Source organism: Phyllostomus discolor, chromosome 2 (genome assembly GCF_004126475.2).
Source record: "Phyllostomus discolor isolate MPI-MPIP mPhyDis1 chromosome 2, mPhyDis1.pri.v3, whole genome shotgun sequence".
NCBI lineage: Eukaryota > Metazoa > Chordata > Mammalia > Chiroptera > Phyllostomidae > Phyllostomus > Phyllostomus discolor.
Window position 1 is genome coordinate 39,715,240 of NC_040904.2, and position 18,819 is coordinate 39,734,058.

At 37.5% G+C, this 18,819-nt stretch overlaps 1 protein-coding gene across 1 annotated transcript in view; it reads left to right on the plus strand.

The window, feature by feature from the left end:
* Positions 1 to 725: 725 nt before the first annotated feature.
* KCNMB2 (potassium calcium-activated channel subfamily M regulatory beta subunit 2) overlaps positions 726 to 18,819 on the plus strand; it is a 337,204-nt gene continuing 319,110 nt past the window's right edge. The window contains exon 1 of the mRNA XM_036017715.1: positions 726 to 821. The gene's annotated coding sequence lies outside the window, so the exon portion shown is untranslated. The remainder of the gene's footprint in view (positions 822 to 18,819) is intronic.

Genomic DNA, 18,819 nt, shown 5'->3' on the forward strand with positions numbered 1-18,819 from the left:
TTTAAATAAAATTTATTTCCAAGAACATTATGTTACATTATCAAAAATATTGTAAACTTCTGTTTAAAAAGATATACACGGGAAGAAATACATAACAAAAATAGCTTTTCCTCTTTAGAAGTAAGTTCACAACATTTTTTATTTTATTGTACATGGAGGTAGAGAGTAAAAATGCCAATCATTTCAGAGCAGTGAAACTAGGTAACCCTCTTTTCAGAATCACCTACTTTGTCTATCTGATCTTTTACAAGCTAACCAGCCAGAAATTGCTATAAAATTGGGCTTTTAAAACAGCAAGTCTGTTTTAAAACTGGAGTTGAAAACCAAACTAAAGCATTTCCAACAGTTGTTAAAACAAAGAGCAGGTCCCATCTGTACGCCCCTTGTACAGTGCTCTATGTAATTCAGAGATGTCAACAGCTATTGTCTTCACAAACATATGCCATGTTTGTGTACAGGTGAATGATGTGCCTGATCTATGCAGGGGGGAAAATGGTCTCAGTGTACCTCTGAGCTTAAGCAGGCATTTCAGTATTTAAAAAGTGTGTCTGTCTGTGAGCTCTTTATGTTAACATAGGTTGGAGAGCAGGGGAAAATTCCAAAGGAGGAGCGCTCCCCCAGCTTCCTCGTTGCCATTAGCCACAGGTCTTCAGGGCATGTCTTTTCTCCTGGGTTTCTGTGTTTGTTTTATTCACTCACTGCTATCCTGTTCTTCAGCTTAGTACGTTTTTATGAATAAGCCAGAACATTCTCAGCACAGAAGCCTCCCCACTATCTGAAACAATGAGCTTTAACTCTGAACATCACACAGATACAGTGAAGTAAGTAATGTTTTTTAATGATTGGTGGAATGATTTTTTTAAAGTAGTGTTACTGCATTATAAGATATTCCTGTTGGAATATTGGTCTTACTTTTCCCAGTTCCCAATAAGGAAATATGACTTAATGTAGTATCAAAATAAGAAATTGTGTGTGAGCATTTTATAAAGTCTACAAGTGTTTTTTTCTCTTAATTTATGTGAAATGTAAAAATTACAATAAAACTTTAAAAGCAATCAAATTTGTTGGTTATTTACACTGCAAAATTACAAGCTAGTCTCAACCTTTTATTTACTGTTCTATTAGGTAAAATTGCATTTGATAAGAAAAGTTAAAATTGTATTCTAAGGTCTTGCTTGTGTATCCCGTTATTTAATACAAGGAACAAGCAGGTGCTGGAACCAAAGGTGAACCCATGTTATTAAGAAAGTGGCTTCCTATTCTCATGGAGATGACAAAGCATGAGAAATTTCAGAACAGGTCTACTTGAGCAATATTGCTTTAAAATTATTGTCCTCTGACTTACCTTAAATAAGATTAAAAATGATATTGAAAAGTTGAGGAAACAAACATATTTGGTTACACCTCACCATTAAAATTCAAGTACAGAAGCCCCAGACCAAAACTATCTTTCAAGCTTCATAAAAATACGAACTTAAAGTGAGGGCCTGACCCTGAACACATAAGAAGGCTTTCACTCAGGTGTTCAGGGCAACAAAGAAGAACCCTCCATTACTAACCTCACCATGAGAGACCACAGGTGGACAAACAGAATGGTTGTTGTGGAAAAGCAAATGCTAGATAAAAATGTACTTTTAGGAAGTGTATCTGCAAACTGAAAATGCAAATATATATTTAAGAGCTGTCTCCAGTCTCTTAGCAATTCATATCAATTGCATTACTAACAATATTTGTATGTTTTCTTATGAAATAAGGTTATGCCAGTACACTAGATTCAATATTTGTAATGTTATATTTACGGTCCTGCATTGTTTGGTGGATGTAAAAAGAGAAAGTGTCGGAAGCCACTCCTCCTTTATAGCCCATACACAAAGCAACTTCAGACATAGAGATTCTATGAGCAATCTTAAAATAGTAGAAATAGGAAATCACCTATGGAATTTTTACAAATACTATTTTTCTTTTCTGCATTTTAGCACTGTTTTTTATAACTTAGAAATGTTTTGTGCCTTGGGTGGTGTGGCTCAGAGAATTGAGCACTGGTCTGCGAACCAAAAGGTCTCTGGTTTAATTCCCAGTCAGGGCACATACCTGCATTGCAAGCCAGGTCTCCGGTTGGGGGCGTGCTAGAGGCAACCAATTGATGTATCTCTCACACATTGATATTTCTCTCTTTCTCTCCCTCCCTTCCCCTCTTTCTCTCTAAAAGTAAACAAGTAAAATATTTTTAAAAATGTTTTGTATGAAGTACAATATTATTTTCTATAATAATTTCAAAGTGCTAAATAAACTTTTTAACCTATTTTTTAACTGTAATAAAGTCTATTAAAGAAATTGTTTACATAAATTGTGATGGAAAATGACTTGAGTTGGGGTGGTGAACACATAGTACAATATACAAATGATGTATTATTGAATTATAACCCTGAAACCTATAATTTTATTAAATATAATATAATTTTATTAAAAATCTCACCCCAATAAATTCAATTAAAATATATTTTTAAATTTAATTTTATTTTAATTGTTGTTCAAGTACAGTTTTCTGCCTTTTACTCCCATCCCAGCCCACCACCCCCAGTGCTCTCCACCTCCCTCCTGTTTCCAATCCTCCCCTTCGTTTTTGTCCGTGTGTCCTTTATACTTGTTCCTGTAAACCCCTCCCCTTTTCCCATGAAATTCCCTCCACTCTCCCCTCTGCTTCTTTATTTCAGTGTCTTCCATTATATTTTGCTTTTTTGTCTGTTTTGTTGATTAGGTTCCTGTTAAAGGTGAGGTCATATGGTATTTGTCTTTCATCACCTGGATTATTTCACTTAGCATAATGCTTTCCAGTTCCATCCATGCCAATTAAAATATTTTTTAAAGAAATTGTTTATAAATTTAAATCCCCAACTGGTAAAGTATAAATCCATTCTAGTTACCCAAGTTTAAGTTTTGCTACTGTTCACCCATAATAGATCTTATGATATAACTGTTTGTAGAGATAAAATTCATACATTCTCAAATGCCTTCAAACTGTACAAAATGTAAGTGTTCTTAAATTTTATCTTATGGGCTCTTTTGCAACAAAGGAAAGGATTTGCAAAATGCTAAAACTTAAATATATTGTCAGATTTGTAATTTTTAAAATAACAAAGATGGTTATTAATCTGGGCATTTAATCCAAAAATCCAAATATGGGCACATTAAATTTGTTCTAGATTGAATTTTCCCTAAATAGAATTGAGTCAACTTTGAATAATTAATTTATTTTTTAAGCATGCACACTTCCTCTTTCATAAAGTCACCCAGTTTTGTCCAGTTTCACCTATATTTTTTGTTTGCTATAAATAAGTCAAACAGACCTAGGCATAGCTCTAGCCTTCCTGATGGCTCAGGGAGGCAGGAAAGAGGAGACACCATGATGCCAGCCTGGTGATAACAGGTGAAAAAGCAACAGGAAGGAACAGTCACCTGTATTTGTTTAAGGAAATGTGATCCTGATAACGTAATATTAAATATTTCATGGTCCTATTCAAGGGTTAAAAAGATCAATCTACATTTTACCCATGTTTGTTCCAATGCATATATTGTTGACCATACACCATCACTTTGCCTTGCCTTCAGCACTTGTTTCATATATGTGGACATCTCTCCCTGATCGCTAAGTAACAGAGGCATGGCCATTATAGAAATCAGCTTAAGATCTGCTATATGTACCCTGAATTATTTAGTGACACATTCCACTAGAATTATTTAGTGACACATTCTACATGTCACTGAATTATTTACCTGTAGAGTGCATTCTTCTCTCTGAAAAACTCACTTTTATCATCAGAATTTATATTTGCTAATGTGTGATTGTACATATATAACTTCTTAATCATGAAAAGTAATATGTACACAAAAGATGGAAATAATTTGTCTAATAAACATGGATTTAGTTTCTGTGTCTGGATATGGATAGTAAAACATGTAAAATATGATATCTGATGTTTAGGAGTTTATGATCTAGTTGCAAGAATGAAGAAATCATACAGAAAACACTGACTCAACAGATGATAATTAACGCCAAAATAGGACATAACCACAGTAATTTCCAAAGAGTTTTGAAAGGTGATAAACATAGGTTGACACCTCAAAAAAGGCTTTGGGCATTTGAGCAGCACTGACTGATAGAACAGATGTCTGAACAGGATCTAAAATAAATGAGGGGAAGAAGATTAGTTCAAATGTCACCCAATTTCTAGCCTTTCCTGCCTGCCTTGGATAGAGCTATGGCTTTTTTATGTCCCCAGGAAATACTTCACAAGCAGTGGCACTTGTTGAAATGTATTGTAATTAATCGCTTATTTGTTCTCTTTCCTTAATTCCTGCTGAGCTACTAAAGGCAAAGCAGGATCTTCTTCATTTTTATATTCCCCTTGTCTTGTAAGTACTCAATAAATGTTCACTTTAATATATCTTTGAATGATTAGGAAGCAATATAAACAAAGATACAGGGCAGAAATGAGCACAGGGTGTGCAAGTTTTATTGAAAGAATTGGCTGTGTAGAAGAAGTTTTATGTTGTGTATAATAAAAGATCAATTTAAGTGATTGAGGAGAAGACCTAGAAGGGCCTTGCTTGTCTGGACTGGCATTATCTTCTCTTGGCTGAACTCACAATCTTAGTTTCTCTTGGTCAAAGAGGCCCATTAGGGCCCTAGGCCTATTATTACCTAGTGTTCTGTGACCAAATGATAACACTAATCAGACCATCGTCCTTAGACTTCATTCTGCCCGATATTGAGCCATCGGAGACTTCTGTGACATTATAAAAGGAATTTTCTAAAGGTTAACCTGGCTGTGCACTGGATGAGTTATAAGACCAAGACACTATTTCAAAAGTCCTGTCTAGAAAAAGATAGCAGTGGAGATTTAAAGGAAAAGACACTAGAGAAGAATGCTGGAAATAAACTGGTAATGATGAACTATGAGGGAGGATGTTGAGGAAGGGGGGAGGGTTAAATATGACTGCACATTTCTGTTGGAGGATAATTGCACTGTTGAAAGAATTAAACCTAGAGAGTAATCTCTAATGGATTTGTTTCAGGGAAAAGACAAATGGTTCACATCCGACAGGTCAGGGTGATAGTGAAATACACAGTGAGAATACTTTAGAAATGAGAGAGGACCTCTGGAAATACTAATGGCAATCCAAAAGGGGTGAGAATTAACACTGTGGGTGTGGGTAAGATTTCGAAAGCAGAAGAGAACTCTGGACTAGGAATTAGAAAATATCTGAGTGTCTTTAAGTAAGCCACTAAATCTCTTCCCTTCTGTAAAGGTGGATAATGCCTTGCCTTTTATCTCATGGGGAAGAGGTAATGCTCAAATGAGGATAAGACCTTAAAGTGGTTTCGAAAACGGGAGGCATTATCATGGACACAGCCAAAGGAGGGTAGGATTGAGGGTGGGGGTGGGAGAGGAAGAGGAAATTGGTAGCAGGAAAACGGAGACAACTGTCCTTGAACAACAATAAAAAAAAATAAAAAATAAAATAAAATCACACTTTTAAAAAAGGAAACATAAGCATTACACAAATATGTATTGTTATTCATCTCCATACTTATTGCCCTGTCCTTCCCATGGTCATTTCTTATTATAAAAATAAATCAGCACGTGCTAGAGTAATAATTTGAACTAAGTAACCACAAAAACCCCACTTACTACTCTTATTAATGTAAAGAATTGATCTATGTTCTACCCTGTATCAGAGAGACAATCTTAGGAGAAATATAAAACAATGCAGCAAGAAGCATACACTTTATTTCTGTGGTTTACTTCAAGCTAAGTATTGTGCAGCATGGACCAATGCTGTATGTGTGGCACAAAGCTTTTAAGTGTCTTGCCTACAGTTCTCACAACTAGTGCCATATCATCAACTAATCTGAGCTGACAGTCCCATTATTGTTTTATCTACCACTCATAAAGGACAAAAATGCAGCCAATTAACTGCAGCACGCCATCAGTTGCAATCTGTGCCCCAGTTTCAGAGATATTAAAGTGTAGAGCAAAGAACACATCTTACAATTGATGAAATATTAAGGTGATAGCTAGTAAATGCTTTTTTTGTTTCTAGCCACTGCACAACACCACCTCCCATAAGGAAGGTGATCTGTAAATCCCTATTGCAGGGGCATCACCATTTCTCAAAGATTTGGTAGCACACTCAGCTGATTTGGAATATGATCCTGTGAGTTTAAAGGCAAACAAGAAAGGAGACAAATATTGCTCTACCAGCTATCCCCCATTCCTTTCAATTATCTTTCCCGTTAAGAAGAATGATGGCAGGGTCTGAGGACCTTCAGGTTGCCCTGAACATAAGACCATTGCTGACATCACTCAGTCTTTGAGAATCTAGCCAGGACAGCTCTGCTATGGTAAGAAAAAATTATGTGTCTAGTAGGATATTTACAAGACACTGTAAATTTTTTTTCATGGGTAAGAGAGACTATAAAACCCAAATCAGGTGTCAAACAGACTGTCTAGTTGGCCTCAGAAGTCTTATGATCAATGAGAATTCAAAATATATTCCATTACCTTGCTAATATAAGTTTTTATTCCACCAAGTTCTCCCCAGATAATAAATAAGTTCCTCAAAAGTACAAGACCTATTGCTAAGCTCCACAACGTGTCATGTAAATTTTTTTCAGTTTTTTATCCATGTATGTTTATTTTAAGGATATTTTTACAAATTAAACAATAAAGATAACACAAAAACCACTTATGAATCCTGTTCTTCAAACCAAAGTTGAATTTTAAGTAGCCAATATTCTTCAAAATGCATTAATTGCCCTTTGTCTCTATAATGCCATCCACAAAACAGAATAGAAGGTCATAAAGATCTCTCCAAGGTCATATGTCAGCTCATGATTAAAAGGGGCAAGTGTCACATAAGAAGCCACCTTCTAGTCCAGTCTACTTTAGGTTCCTTGGATGCACAGTCAAGGAACTCCAAAAGGCTAAAGGATAAACCAACGAACAAAAGGAAAGGGAAGGGAAACAAACTTATCACAGTTGTTTGCACTGAGTTTAAAAATTCCACATGGAATCACAAGTAGTTACTGTTCCACATGAGACTGTGAACTCCATGAAGGCAGTGCTGGGACCACTCGTCTCTGTATCTCCAGACCTTAGCATCAGGGCTGACTCTCAACGAGTGTGGAATGGATGAATGAATAATAAAAAACCTGTTATACTTTTGTAAGACTGGCAGCACAGTGATTCTCTATAATGAATGATATCTACCCAAGTTAACTGACCATGGATCATGCCATCAGGCTGGACCAGCTTTGGAGCAGCACGTGTGGGTGGGACAGGGTTTGTGACAGCCGGAAGAATGGACAGAATGACTTGTTAGTGGGTATGAAGCACTGGAGGTCTCACATGGCACTCTCGTCAGAAGATGGGAAATCACCTTTAAGGAGAGAATAAAGAGAAAAGCTGAATAACAGGACTGGTCAAGAAACCCACAGCAAAGAGTCAAGTGGCCAGGAAAGGTTCTGGAAACCCTACATGCAAGCTAAATGAGGACAGCAAGTCCAGGGAGAAATTGTATTAAGTAATACACATCCAGAGAAAAACCTTTTGACAACAGATTTCTGTAGAAGATATAGGTTTCCCAAACATAGTCTGTGTGGGCACCAGAATCCTGACCCTAATAGTCTGGTAGGAGCCATTCAACTCAGTTTTGTGTAATTATCATATGTAACTCACAGGAATTTTTGACCATAGGCATTATGACAAAAGAATTTATTAAGAATGATTGGTGCCACATTTTTTAATGAGAAGGAAGCAGAACATACCAGATATATACTTATACAATAATCTCTAAAAGTTAACTAAAGGCTAACTAAAAGTTATTCAGTGAGTTACACTAACAACTCTGAGTTCTCTTCCAAGAGGACATGATGATAAGTAGCAGGGCAGGGGAGCAGCTGTGGTCTTCCCATAGTCCCCCAGCAACTGAGATGTAAATTCTCAACCTCAGAGCCTCCTTGTAACTAATTCTTGGTCTTATTTGCTTTCTTTTAGTGTTTAAGTATTATATTTTATCACATTTTAAAACACTTTCTTCTCTTTGTTATACATCACACACACAGCACTTGGGACACAGCTGGTACCTGGATAAACATCTTGTGAATGAAGGAATAAACAAACAACCACACCTGTGCTGCCAAATACTGACTACAAGCTGAGCTCTCTGAGAACGACAACTTGGGCACATGTGCGATGTTGACTAAAAACAAAATCTATAGCAACTACATAGTTTGAAATGAATTCTTTTTATGAACATCTTGTTTCATTTTAATAATAGCCCTGTTACTAACATAAAAATAAATGAACATCATAGTGAGTGACAGTAAGCATGAGGGGCAGAAAAGAGATAATTGACTCTATCTGCAAGGTTCTGCAAAGGCTTCTTAAAGGAGCTGATCTCTGATCTGGATTTTGAAGGCATGATAAGATTTTTTTCAGAGAAGATTAAAGAGGATAAATACTCCAGGCAGAAAGACTAGCATGTGCACAGGAAGATCAGGCATCCTTATTCCCATTTACTAAAGGCTTACTTTGCCTAGTCAGTGTGTGATAGAGATCAAAACTACTTCTGATTTTTAAAAACATTTTATTTATTTATTTTTAGACAGAGGGAAAGGGAGGGAGAAAGAGAGGAAGAGAAACATCAATGTGTGGTTTCCTCTCACTCACCCCCTACTGGGGACACGGCCTGCAACCCAGGCATGTGCCCTGACTCGGAATCAAACCAGCAACCCTTTGGTTCGCAGGCTGGCACTCAATCCACTGAGCCACACCAGCCAGGTACTTCTGATCTTTAATCCCTATGTTATTTCCACTGCAATCTATTGTCTCTCTGGCTAACAGAATGCTAAACAATCAATCAGAATATCTTGAAAGACAGGAACTCTAAGCACAAGTTTTGCAATAAATAAATTTCTGGGTCTTTAGAGTGGTATCTGTAAAGAGGGAAGCCCTAAAATAAGTGATAATCTGTGAAAATGAATCTGGAACACAACCAGAAATATGGTCCCAGCAGCTGGAAAAGACAGAAAACCAAGTACCTCAAAATGCCCTGAATAAACAAAATAATGATAATGATCCTTATAGTGATAAAGTGCTTCCCAGACAAAGTAAACTAAAGGAGGTCATCATCACCAAGCCATTATTATATGAAATGCTGAAGGGAATTTATACAAGAAGAAGGAGGAGGAGAAGGAGGAGGAGATCAAAACTATGAACATTAAAAATATCAATATATTCATAACTATCAATAATTGAATCTAAATAAACTAAGCAAACAAGCAGTACAGGAACAGAATGATACATATGGAGATTATTTGGATAATTATCAGCTGGGAGGGGAAAGCGGTGAATGGAGGAAAAGGTACAGGGAATAAGAAGCATAACTGGTAGATACAAAATGGACAGGGGGATGTCAAGAACAGTACAGGAAATGGAGAAACCAAAGAACTTATATGTATGACCCATGGACATGAACTAAGGGGGGAATTGATGGAGGAAATGGGGGTACCAGGTAGATGGGGGCAAAGGGGGAAAATTGGAACAACTGTAATAGCATAATCAATAAAATATTTTTTTTGAAAAAGCACCTTAAGTCTCCACATTGGAACACACCCCAGGAGATTAAATTAGTCAACAGTCAATTAGTGTAATCTGAAAAGCCAATTGTCATGAACTATCCAGAAAATGAGTGTGGAGTCATTCATCAAAATCGGGCCTATGACCTTAATCAGCAGAAGCTGATTAAGACTTTACAAAAATGAAAAAAATATATATTTTAAGAGCCATGCCAGATGATTATTTAAAAAATAAATGAGAAAAGGAAGCAGGATAGCACCTTAGAATCCCCTCTTCCAAAATAATAAGAAAGATAATTTTGGATCGATTCATACCAGTTGTTGACTACACAGAGACCACAGATGAACAGGACAGTCCTGAATCGCCATGAGAAGCAGAACTCATGCATAGAGGTTGCAATGAAAGCTCATGTTTTAGACATCTGGGCCTTAAAATTAGAGCCATGTAGCTGTGAAGCTGTGCTGTATGATACTCTAATAGTGGATACATGCCATTATACATTTCTCAAAACACATACAATGTACAACACCAAGAGTGAACCCTAATGTAAACTATAGGCTTTAGTTAATAAGGTAATAATGTTAGCTCATCAGCTATAACAAGGGTACCACACTAATGCAAGGCATTAATAAAACTGGGAGAGTTTGAAGGTATAAAGGAACTTTCTGTACTGTCCACTCATTTCTCTGTAAACCTAAAAATGCTTTATTATAAAATAAAATAAAGCAAAATATAAAATAAAGTATATTAATTTTAAAAACTAGGACCATTTCCTTGTAGGCCCTCAAGCTGTAACTCATATTCTTTCAAACCTATTAAAATGTACTCATTTCACAGTAAATATTATTGTTGCTTTAAAATCGTATTTTAATAATTTTTATAATTTTTTATAATTTTGCTTTTTTAATTGCATATGACTAGTCCATTGAATTTATCTTCATCAATCATCTAGCAATCATTGCACATACTCACAAATTCTTGTAAAGTGAAGAAATTTAACCCACAAATTATCCAAATACAATAAAATGCTAATGAGAGTTAAAGATGGACCAAGCTTATATATGATTACATTTTGAGATAACTAGATATGTTTCAGTTTAATTTTACCATGATTTTTTTTATATCTGGGCCAGTAACTTTTATCTTTCAAGTCTGAGACATTTTCATAGAGCCTAAAAGCCATTAATCCCTGGCATTATATTTTATATCTGTACTGCCCAGTGTATAAAATGGATCTACTCAAAAGATATATATGTATAATATATGTGTACATGTATATTCAGCATATAGATTTAAAATAATGATATTAAGTTAAGGGACTGATGCACTAATATTTATCTTTATATTAAGTATATTTCATGTTTGTTATATTTCATGTTCATATTTTACCTGGTTTCAGTAGCAAATTTCTAATGTTAGAAAAAACAGCATCCAGGCATACTACTGCAGCTTCTTCCCCTGTGGTTTGCAACACCTTCAAATGAATAATTTACATGACCCCACAGAGGGGTAATATGATACATATGACAAGACCTATCCTATCACTACTTCCCTGCACAAACTACCATAAATGAAATAGTTTTTAACAGTGCTCATTTTAAAAAAACACTCAGTGAGGTGAAAGAAGTGAATGCAAATTTAAAAAGGACAAACATTTTATATTGTTCAACAACGACCACGTCCGTAATCTTGCCTCCAGACTTTCCTTGATAGCCTTCCTCCTGAAGCACAGAGTAGGAGACTTTGACCAAAAGTCATTACGGGTATGAGCATATTTTGTGAAGGAGAAGCTTTGCAGCTTTGCTCAAGGAAACACCTTACTGAAAGTCTGAAGGTATTCAAGTTTCAGTACTTTAAAATAGCGTCCTCAGTGTAATCTGAAAAGCCAATTGTCATGAACTATCCAGAAAATGAGTGTGGAGTCATTCATCAAAATTGGGCCTATGACCTTTTTCTCAGTTATTTCACTTGGGTTCTAATTTGGTTTGATGGAGAAATGGAACAATGAAAGAAACCATGGCTTGTAGAAATAAATCGTTCACCTGGCTTGCATTGAAGCCCTGTGAGGAGACACGGGGATGAAAAATAGGCATTCTGTACAGGTGATGGTAATTTGACTAATGGATATTTATTTGTCCATCCACCAAAGTCTGCACATGGATGGTAAGGATGGACCTTGTTCCTGACTCTCAGGATACAGACATGATAGATGAGTGTCCCTGCCCCAAAGAAGCTCAAAATCAAGTATAAAGCTATAAATAAATCATTATAAATGTAAAGCAGTATATTACCATAGACATAATGAAAATAAAGAAGCATGTACTAAGTAGAGTGGCAGAGCAGAGAAGAAAGGTTTGCAGAGAGTTAGGAAAGAATTGCTAGAAAAGATGATATTTGTGTTAGTTTTTTTTAAGATTTTATTTTTTATTTCTGGAGAGAGGGAAAAGGAGAGAGAAGGAGAGAGAAAGAAATATCCATGTGAGGGAGAAACATCAATCAGTTGCCTCCTGAATGTGCCCAGACTGGGCACCGAACCCTCAACCAGGCCCGTATCCTGACCAGGAATTGAGCTGGCAACCCTTCACTTTGTGGGATGATGCCCAACAAACTGAGCCACACTGGTCAGGGCTGTGCTAGGTTTTTGAAGATGAGTAAAAGTTGGCCAGACGGGAGAAAGTTCCTTCCAGGCAAAAAGAGAGCATGTGCAAAAGCATTGAAGTTGAAATATAACTCATGTATTTAGGGAACATATATGTAGCTTAGGTCTCCTAGCACTAGAATTACATGTCTATTGAGCACTTGAAATGTGTGTGTTAAATGTTAAAATGATAATATTCTGGGTTACCTGCTGTTTGGGGGGTATTTTTCTTGTTTTGGTTGGTTTCTTTGCATTTCTTATTTTAATGTGGCCACTAGAATGTTTAAAATTTTGTATGTGGCTTGTATTAGACATTTATTGGACAATGCTATCCTAAAGCATATGGAACAAAGAATTAATTATAAGAAATGAGGTTGGAAAACTGTTAGAGGCAAATCATGAAGAGTCTTTTGTGACAAGGAAAACCCCATATAATAAAACAGTTGCAGAAGGTGGTGTAGTAGCAACTACAGTAAGGGATATTGCAGGGATACGAAAATCTGGGAAGGCTTCTGGGGAGGAAAGAAGGAGCACTGTGCTGAGGCTCCAACGCTAAGCAGAATTCACAGCCACCGAGAAAAAGTCATTTGACAAGTAGAGCAACATGGCCAAGGCGTAGAGCTGGACTGAAGACCAGTCCAGTGACGTAAGTGGTCAGATCGGCACTGGTAAGGAGAGTAAGCTAGACTGGAACAGAGAGTGTGGCCAACAGCCCAGAGCACAGCACACATCGTTGTATGGTGACTGGCATCACGAACGCCCATCACCCAATGGTTAGGACGTGGTATTTCCCAAATGAGGCAGGAATAGTGCCTGGCTGCATTCTTCATTGTAAATGCAGGCTAACTGGGTCTGGTTACTTAGCAATGTGACCTCACTTAAAGGACCCTCTTCTGTCATTGTCATTTAATACCCAGCCTGAGAGCAGACCCACCCAACCTTGGCAGGTATCTGATCTTGCTTTCCAGGAATAAGCAGGATATTGCAGGATGTAACCTTTTCAAAGCAGCAGATGGCGCTCTCCCCTCTGCCTCAGTACTGAAGGTTTTAATGATAGGAGAGGCCGCCTTTTACACACAATCAAAGGTTTAAAAGATGACGTACATCACTTTGGAGCAAAGTTAGGGGTACTTAATTTTTTTAAATCTAATCTACATAGAATGTTCATGCCAAGTTCTAAAAAATGTATCAGAACGAAATAACTTAGGAGAAGGAAGGAGTGGGAAATACATACACAAAGATGTGCATTGTAATATTATTTATAAAAAATTAGAAGCAGCCTAAACCTAGAAGCTCAAAGATAGGGAAATGCAGAAATTTCTCTTCATTTCTTCTACAGAGTAGAACTCAACCATCAAAATGATAGATATAAAATTTGCTTCATAGCTAAGGCTCAGTGAAAATAGTAACATATATAAAGGACCCATGGACAAAGGCAACAGGGAGGATTGAATGTGAGAGGTGGAGGGGTAGTGTAAGGCAGGGGAGATTAATGGGGAAAAATGGAGACAAATGTAATTGAACAATTAAAAAATATTTTTTAAAGAAAAAATATATTTCTATACAATTTTTACCTTATTTAAAAATATACACATATGTAAACATTTCCAGACTGGAAATTTTTGTACAAAAAATAAATATAGTTGTTTTAGAGTGCTAGGCTTATTAATGCCTTTAATTGTTCTTTCACATTTTATGTAATACTGCAGTTACTTAAGTATGATATGACAGCTTTCCCTCCTAAGAGAGCCTAACCCAGAAAACACCTGGGTAATCTGTGCTTTGGGTTATTTTGAAATAGGGGAAAGGGGTTGAAGTAACTTAAGACTGCCCAGCTCTGGCTGGTGCAGTTCAGTTGGTTGGGTGTCATCCCAACAACGTGAAAAATTGCTTTTTTGATTCCCAGTCAAAGCACATACCTAGGTTGCAGGTTCAGTCCCCAGTCAAGGTGCCAGTTAATATGTCTCTTCCTCTCTCTCTCTCAAAAAAAAAAAAAAAAAGACTGCCCAAAGTTCTGCTGCCTAGTGGTCTGACTAAGAAGAAAGAAGTGGCTGTAGCAGTCATCTCCAAGAAGAATGTGATGCAGTTTCCAAGACATTTCTGCAAGATTCATTTCTCCCTTAGGAGAGGCAAGGCTGAACATGCAAGGTGTGACAACCATTTAGCGAGCCTCGACTGTTCAGTGATCTTTATGCTAGGTATCTCTTACTTTCAAGTCTAGGCAGATGTGACTGCTCCATTTTACACAGAAGAAAACCAAGACCCAGAGAGGCTGGATATTGTATCCAAGGTTCTCAATACGAAAGTTGCTGGGTTGGAATCAAGCCCAGTTGTTTCACTCTGCTCTTTCAACGACACTACCTGAACATGGATGGTCTTCTCTCCTAGGACCTGGCACACAGCAGCTTCTGAGGAAACCTCTCCTTAGCTATAGACTGTGAGAAGTTGGAGAGATGAAAACACAACAGAACATTACAGTTGTTACTACTCACAACTCCCTCATGAAAATGTATTTGTTTTACAAGTGTGGAAAGTTTAACTCAAGCAGATAGGATTCTGTTGTAAAACAATGTTTGCACAGTGCTTTAAACGCAACTGTCAGGGGCTGAATTGTGTCACCTCAAAATTCATACGCTGAAGTCCTAACTCCCAGCACTTTAGAATGTGACCACATTTTAGTGACAGGGTCTTTAAAAAGGTAGGTAAGTCAGGGGAGAATGGGGGGAGCGGTGGAATGGGGACAACTATAGTCAAACAACAATTTTTTAAAAAGGTAATCAAGCCAGGGTACATGCCTGGGTTGCAGGCCATGACCCCCAGCAACCGCACATTGATGTTTCTCTCTCTCTCTCTCTCTCTCTCTCTCTCTCTCTCTCTCTCTCTCCGTCCCTTCCCTCTCTAAAAAAATAAATAAAATCTTTAAAAAAACTTATTAAAAAATTAATTAAAAAGTTAAATAAAACTTAAAAAATAAAAGTAATTAAAATGAAGTCATTAGAGCAGGCTCTAATCCGATATGACTGGTGTCCTAACAAGAACAGGAAATTTGGACGCAGAGACACAGAGACAGAAAGACCGTGTGAAGACAAAGGAAGAACCAGGCCATCTGCAAGCTGAGGAGAGAGGCCTCAGCAGAAACCAACCCTGCCAACACCTCAATCTTGAATTTCCCAGCCACCAGGACTGTGAAGAAATAAACTTATACTGTTTAAACCTGTGGTACTTTGTATGACAGCTCTAGAAATCTAATACAACAACTATTTCCACTACTATTATTTCCTTAAAAGAATTCTGTAAGGGAAAGTGGTATCATTATTATTTTACTGATACAGAAACCTTGTCCTAGAAAGAAAAAGCAATGGTGCTTGGTAGTCCCCAAAAGATTTGAATTAGTTTTTATAAACAGGAGGGTTATGTGATGTCAGAGAACAGAGATTCATTCTGAATGTTATCTTTCTCCTTTCTGAGGCTAAGCTAAGCAAAATAATGTTCGGGTTGGATCACAGAATATTACAGGATGCTTTTTGAGAGTGTCCTTTCACTTTATACATGAATACATAGAGGGTGGAAGATAAAGTCGTTTTGCTGTAAACTGTATTGCTGCCTATTCTTCCTTCCTGCCATGAAATTGAGGGAACTGGAAACCAACCAGTGATTGGCAGCAATACAGTTAATTGGTGGTAGTAAGGCTCCTATGCATTTAACCATAAACAGGAGTCTTAATGTTTTCTTTACTTAAAATTCTTACTTTTATTCTGAGTGATATATTTATTTATTGCTCAAATATATATTGTATTCACAATAAAATTTATTGTCTACTCATAAGTCACAAAGAACACAAAGATTTTTAAGATCTAGACAGGACCTTCAATCATTTTTTAAATGCTTTAAGCTTCTGTTGTGACTAGAAGCTGCTGTTTCTATTATGCCCAGTAGATGGCACCACTTTAACCACAGAAATCAAGAGCATTAAAAAGCTAGAATCCTTGTAGCATCATCTGGGCACCTGTTAGAAATTCAGATTCTTGGGCCCCACACAAGACCAACCTAATCAAAATCTCTAGGGATGTCGCCCAGCAATCTGTGTTTTAACAAGTCATCCAGGTGATTCTGTTGCATACAAAGATGTCAAAACTACTGATAAAGGTTATTCATAGAAAACCAGGTTTGCATGAAAATCAGGCAATGATTTTCTATGTTGAGGAAACATAAAAATGTAACATTAAAAATCTTATCACCTAATAAAGCCAATTTTTTTTTCACCAGAATTAATAGTGTAGGCAAACTTCATCAGTATCACTGGTATTGGCATTGTATTATTATTGTTGTTATTATTATTATTATTTTAATCCTAACCCGAGGAGATGTTTTTATTGACTTTAGAGAGAGATAAAGGGGGAAAGAGGTGGGGCGAAACATCAATCAGTTGCCTCCCATATGCGCCTTGACTGGAGACTGTACCTGCATGCTAGCTATGTGCCCTGACTGTGAATCAAACCCACAACCTTTTAGTATATGAAATGATGCTCCACCCAACTGAGCCACCGGGGCTTGTCCTTATTATTAATCACCTAATATGGGCCTAGCACTTTCCACGTATCAGCTCATTTAATCTCACAACAACCCCATAGTGCAAATACTCCTACCTCTCTTTCTACAGATGAAGATGCAGAGGCTCTTACCATAAGACTGCCTCACTGACACAGCTAGTAAAGGACAACCCAGGACTCAAAGTCAGCTCAATACTGATGCCAAAGCCCATGCTATTTTTCCTTTATGCCCATTTAAAGTTGTCAGAATTAGCAAAGAAAAATAAAAAGTGCCCAGTGAAATTTGAATTCCTGCTAAACAATATTAATCAAATGTTGTTGGTGTCAATTCAGCATCAATAGGAATCCCCAGTTTGGGGTGTGGTGAAGAAGGAAACTTGATTCAGTTCAAACAGCTCAATTGTGATATAGCAAGTATGTGCAAACAGCTATTAGAAGGCCCTGGGGTGAGGTGGCCCTGGGGCCAGGTCCCTTTCTGAATAGAGAGCCCTTCTCTGCTCCTCCTGGTCTGGTCTGCTCTGTCCCGCACTAGTCTGCTCCACTGCACTCTGCTCAGGAGAGGTATCTTTGGTGCTTTAATTCTAGCTCCAGCTCCAGCCAGGGAAACACAGACTTCAGTCTGCAGTGGAAAAGGAAAATGCTCCCTGAGCCAGAGGAGAGCTGACTTATATGGGCAGAAGTGTCTACTTCGTTCCTTGATTGGTCCATCCTCATGCAAATGAGGATTCCAAATCCTCACAGTTTGGTCTAAAAGGCACTGCCCTAATTGGTCAGAATGGAGCTGCTCTGATTGGTCAGTAAACATGCTGATAGGGATGGAGCACAGGGAGAGCCTTGTTTCTGTTGGTTGAAATAGGATTCCAGGAATTCCTCTATACGGGCTGTCAGGAATACAGTGTAGACAAGCAGTTTCGTGCAAAAGTAAGTAATTCAATACAATACAGGCTTCTCCCTGAAGTAAAGTTTGCTTGAAAGGCCCCTCTATAGCAATTGCTGCTAGGCTGTCTTCGTTTTTTAAATTTAAGCCCAATTAGTCACCAGGAGCCATTCTTAGTAAGTATCTTCTTTCTCAATGTCCACAGCAACATCTATTGTAATATAAATCTGTCCCATGTAATATTTGAGACATGTTTATGCTGACAAATTATTTCTTGGGTTCAGAATGAGCCACCCCAAGATATGCCTCAGTGCTATGCAGATTACTTTGAGCTAAAGGCAATTTTAGCTTCAGGCTCCAGAGAACTTTCCCCCTCCATTTAACTACCCAGAAGAACTTGAATTAGGGGCCTACCTATAATAAGAGATTACCAGCAATAATCTTTTTGACCCACCTATAGGGCATGACAAACTTTTATTTACTAAACACCTGCTCATCATTCTGCAGTGACACTTTTGAAAGCCCCCAGGTGCATTACCTCATGCCTAGCTCAGGACATCTTACATACCTAGATGCCCCTTCTGTCTCTGAACCTCTTGTGCATTCGGCGTCTCTGGCTCTTTCATGTCTGTGGGGTCCCATACATATGCAGGTATTACTTTGGTTATATTCCCTTGCTAATCATGTCTCATGTCTATTTGATTACTAGACCATCCAGAAGAAACTTGAGGGTAGAGGAAAGTTTGTTTCTGCCCCAAACTATTTATCTGTATTTCTGTTTACCTCAGTGTCCTTTATTCAGTCAGACAGCCCTATCACATGGTCTCCTTCAGTTTTGCTTTCCAATCAGTTAAAGAAAAAGAAGCTGGAAAGTGTCTTCCTTGAGGGTTATTAAGAATAACCCTGATCTCTGGTCCCTCTCCAGAAGCTGCATTTTAACACCATCCCCAGGTGATTTATATGAGCATTTCTGTTTAGGGGGCAATGGGCCAGGGTAGTTACAGTCCAGAGTGACTTCAGTCTAGCTAGGGACCCCTTTCAGAGGTCACTCCAAACCTGAGAGTCTATGATTCTATCAGGCAAGATAATGTGAAATAGCTTATCAGTTTA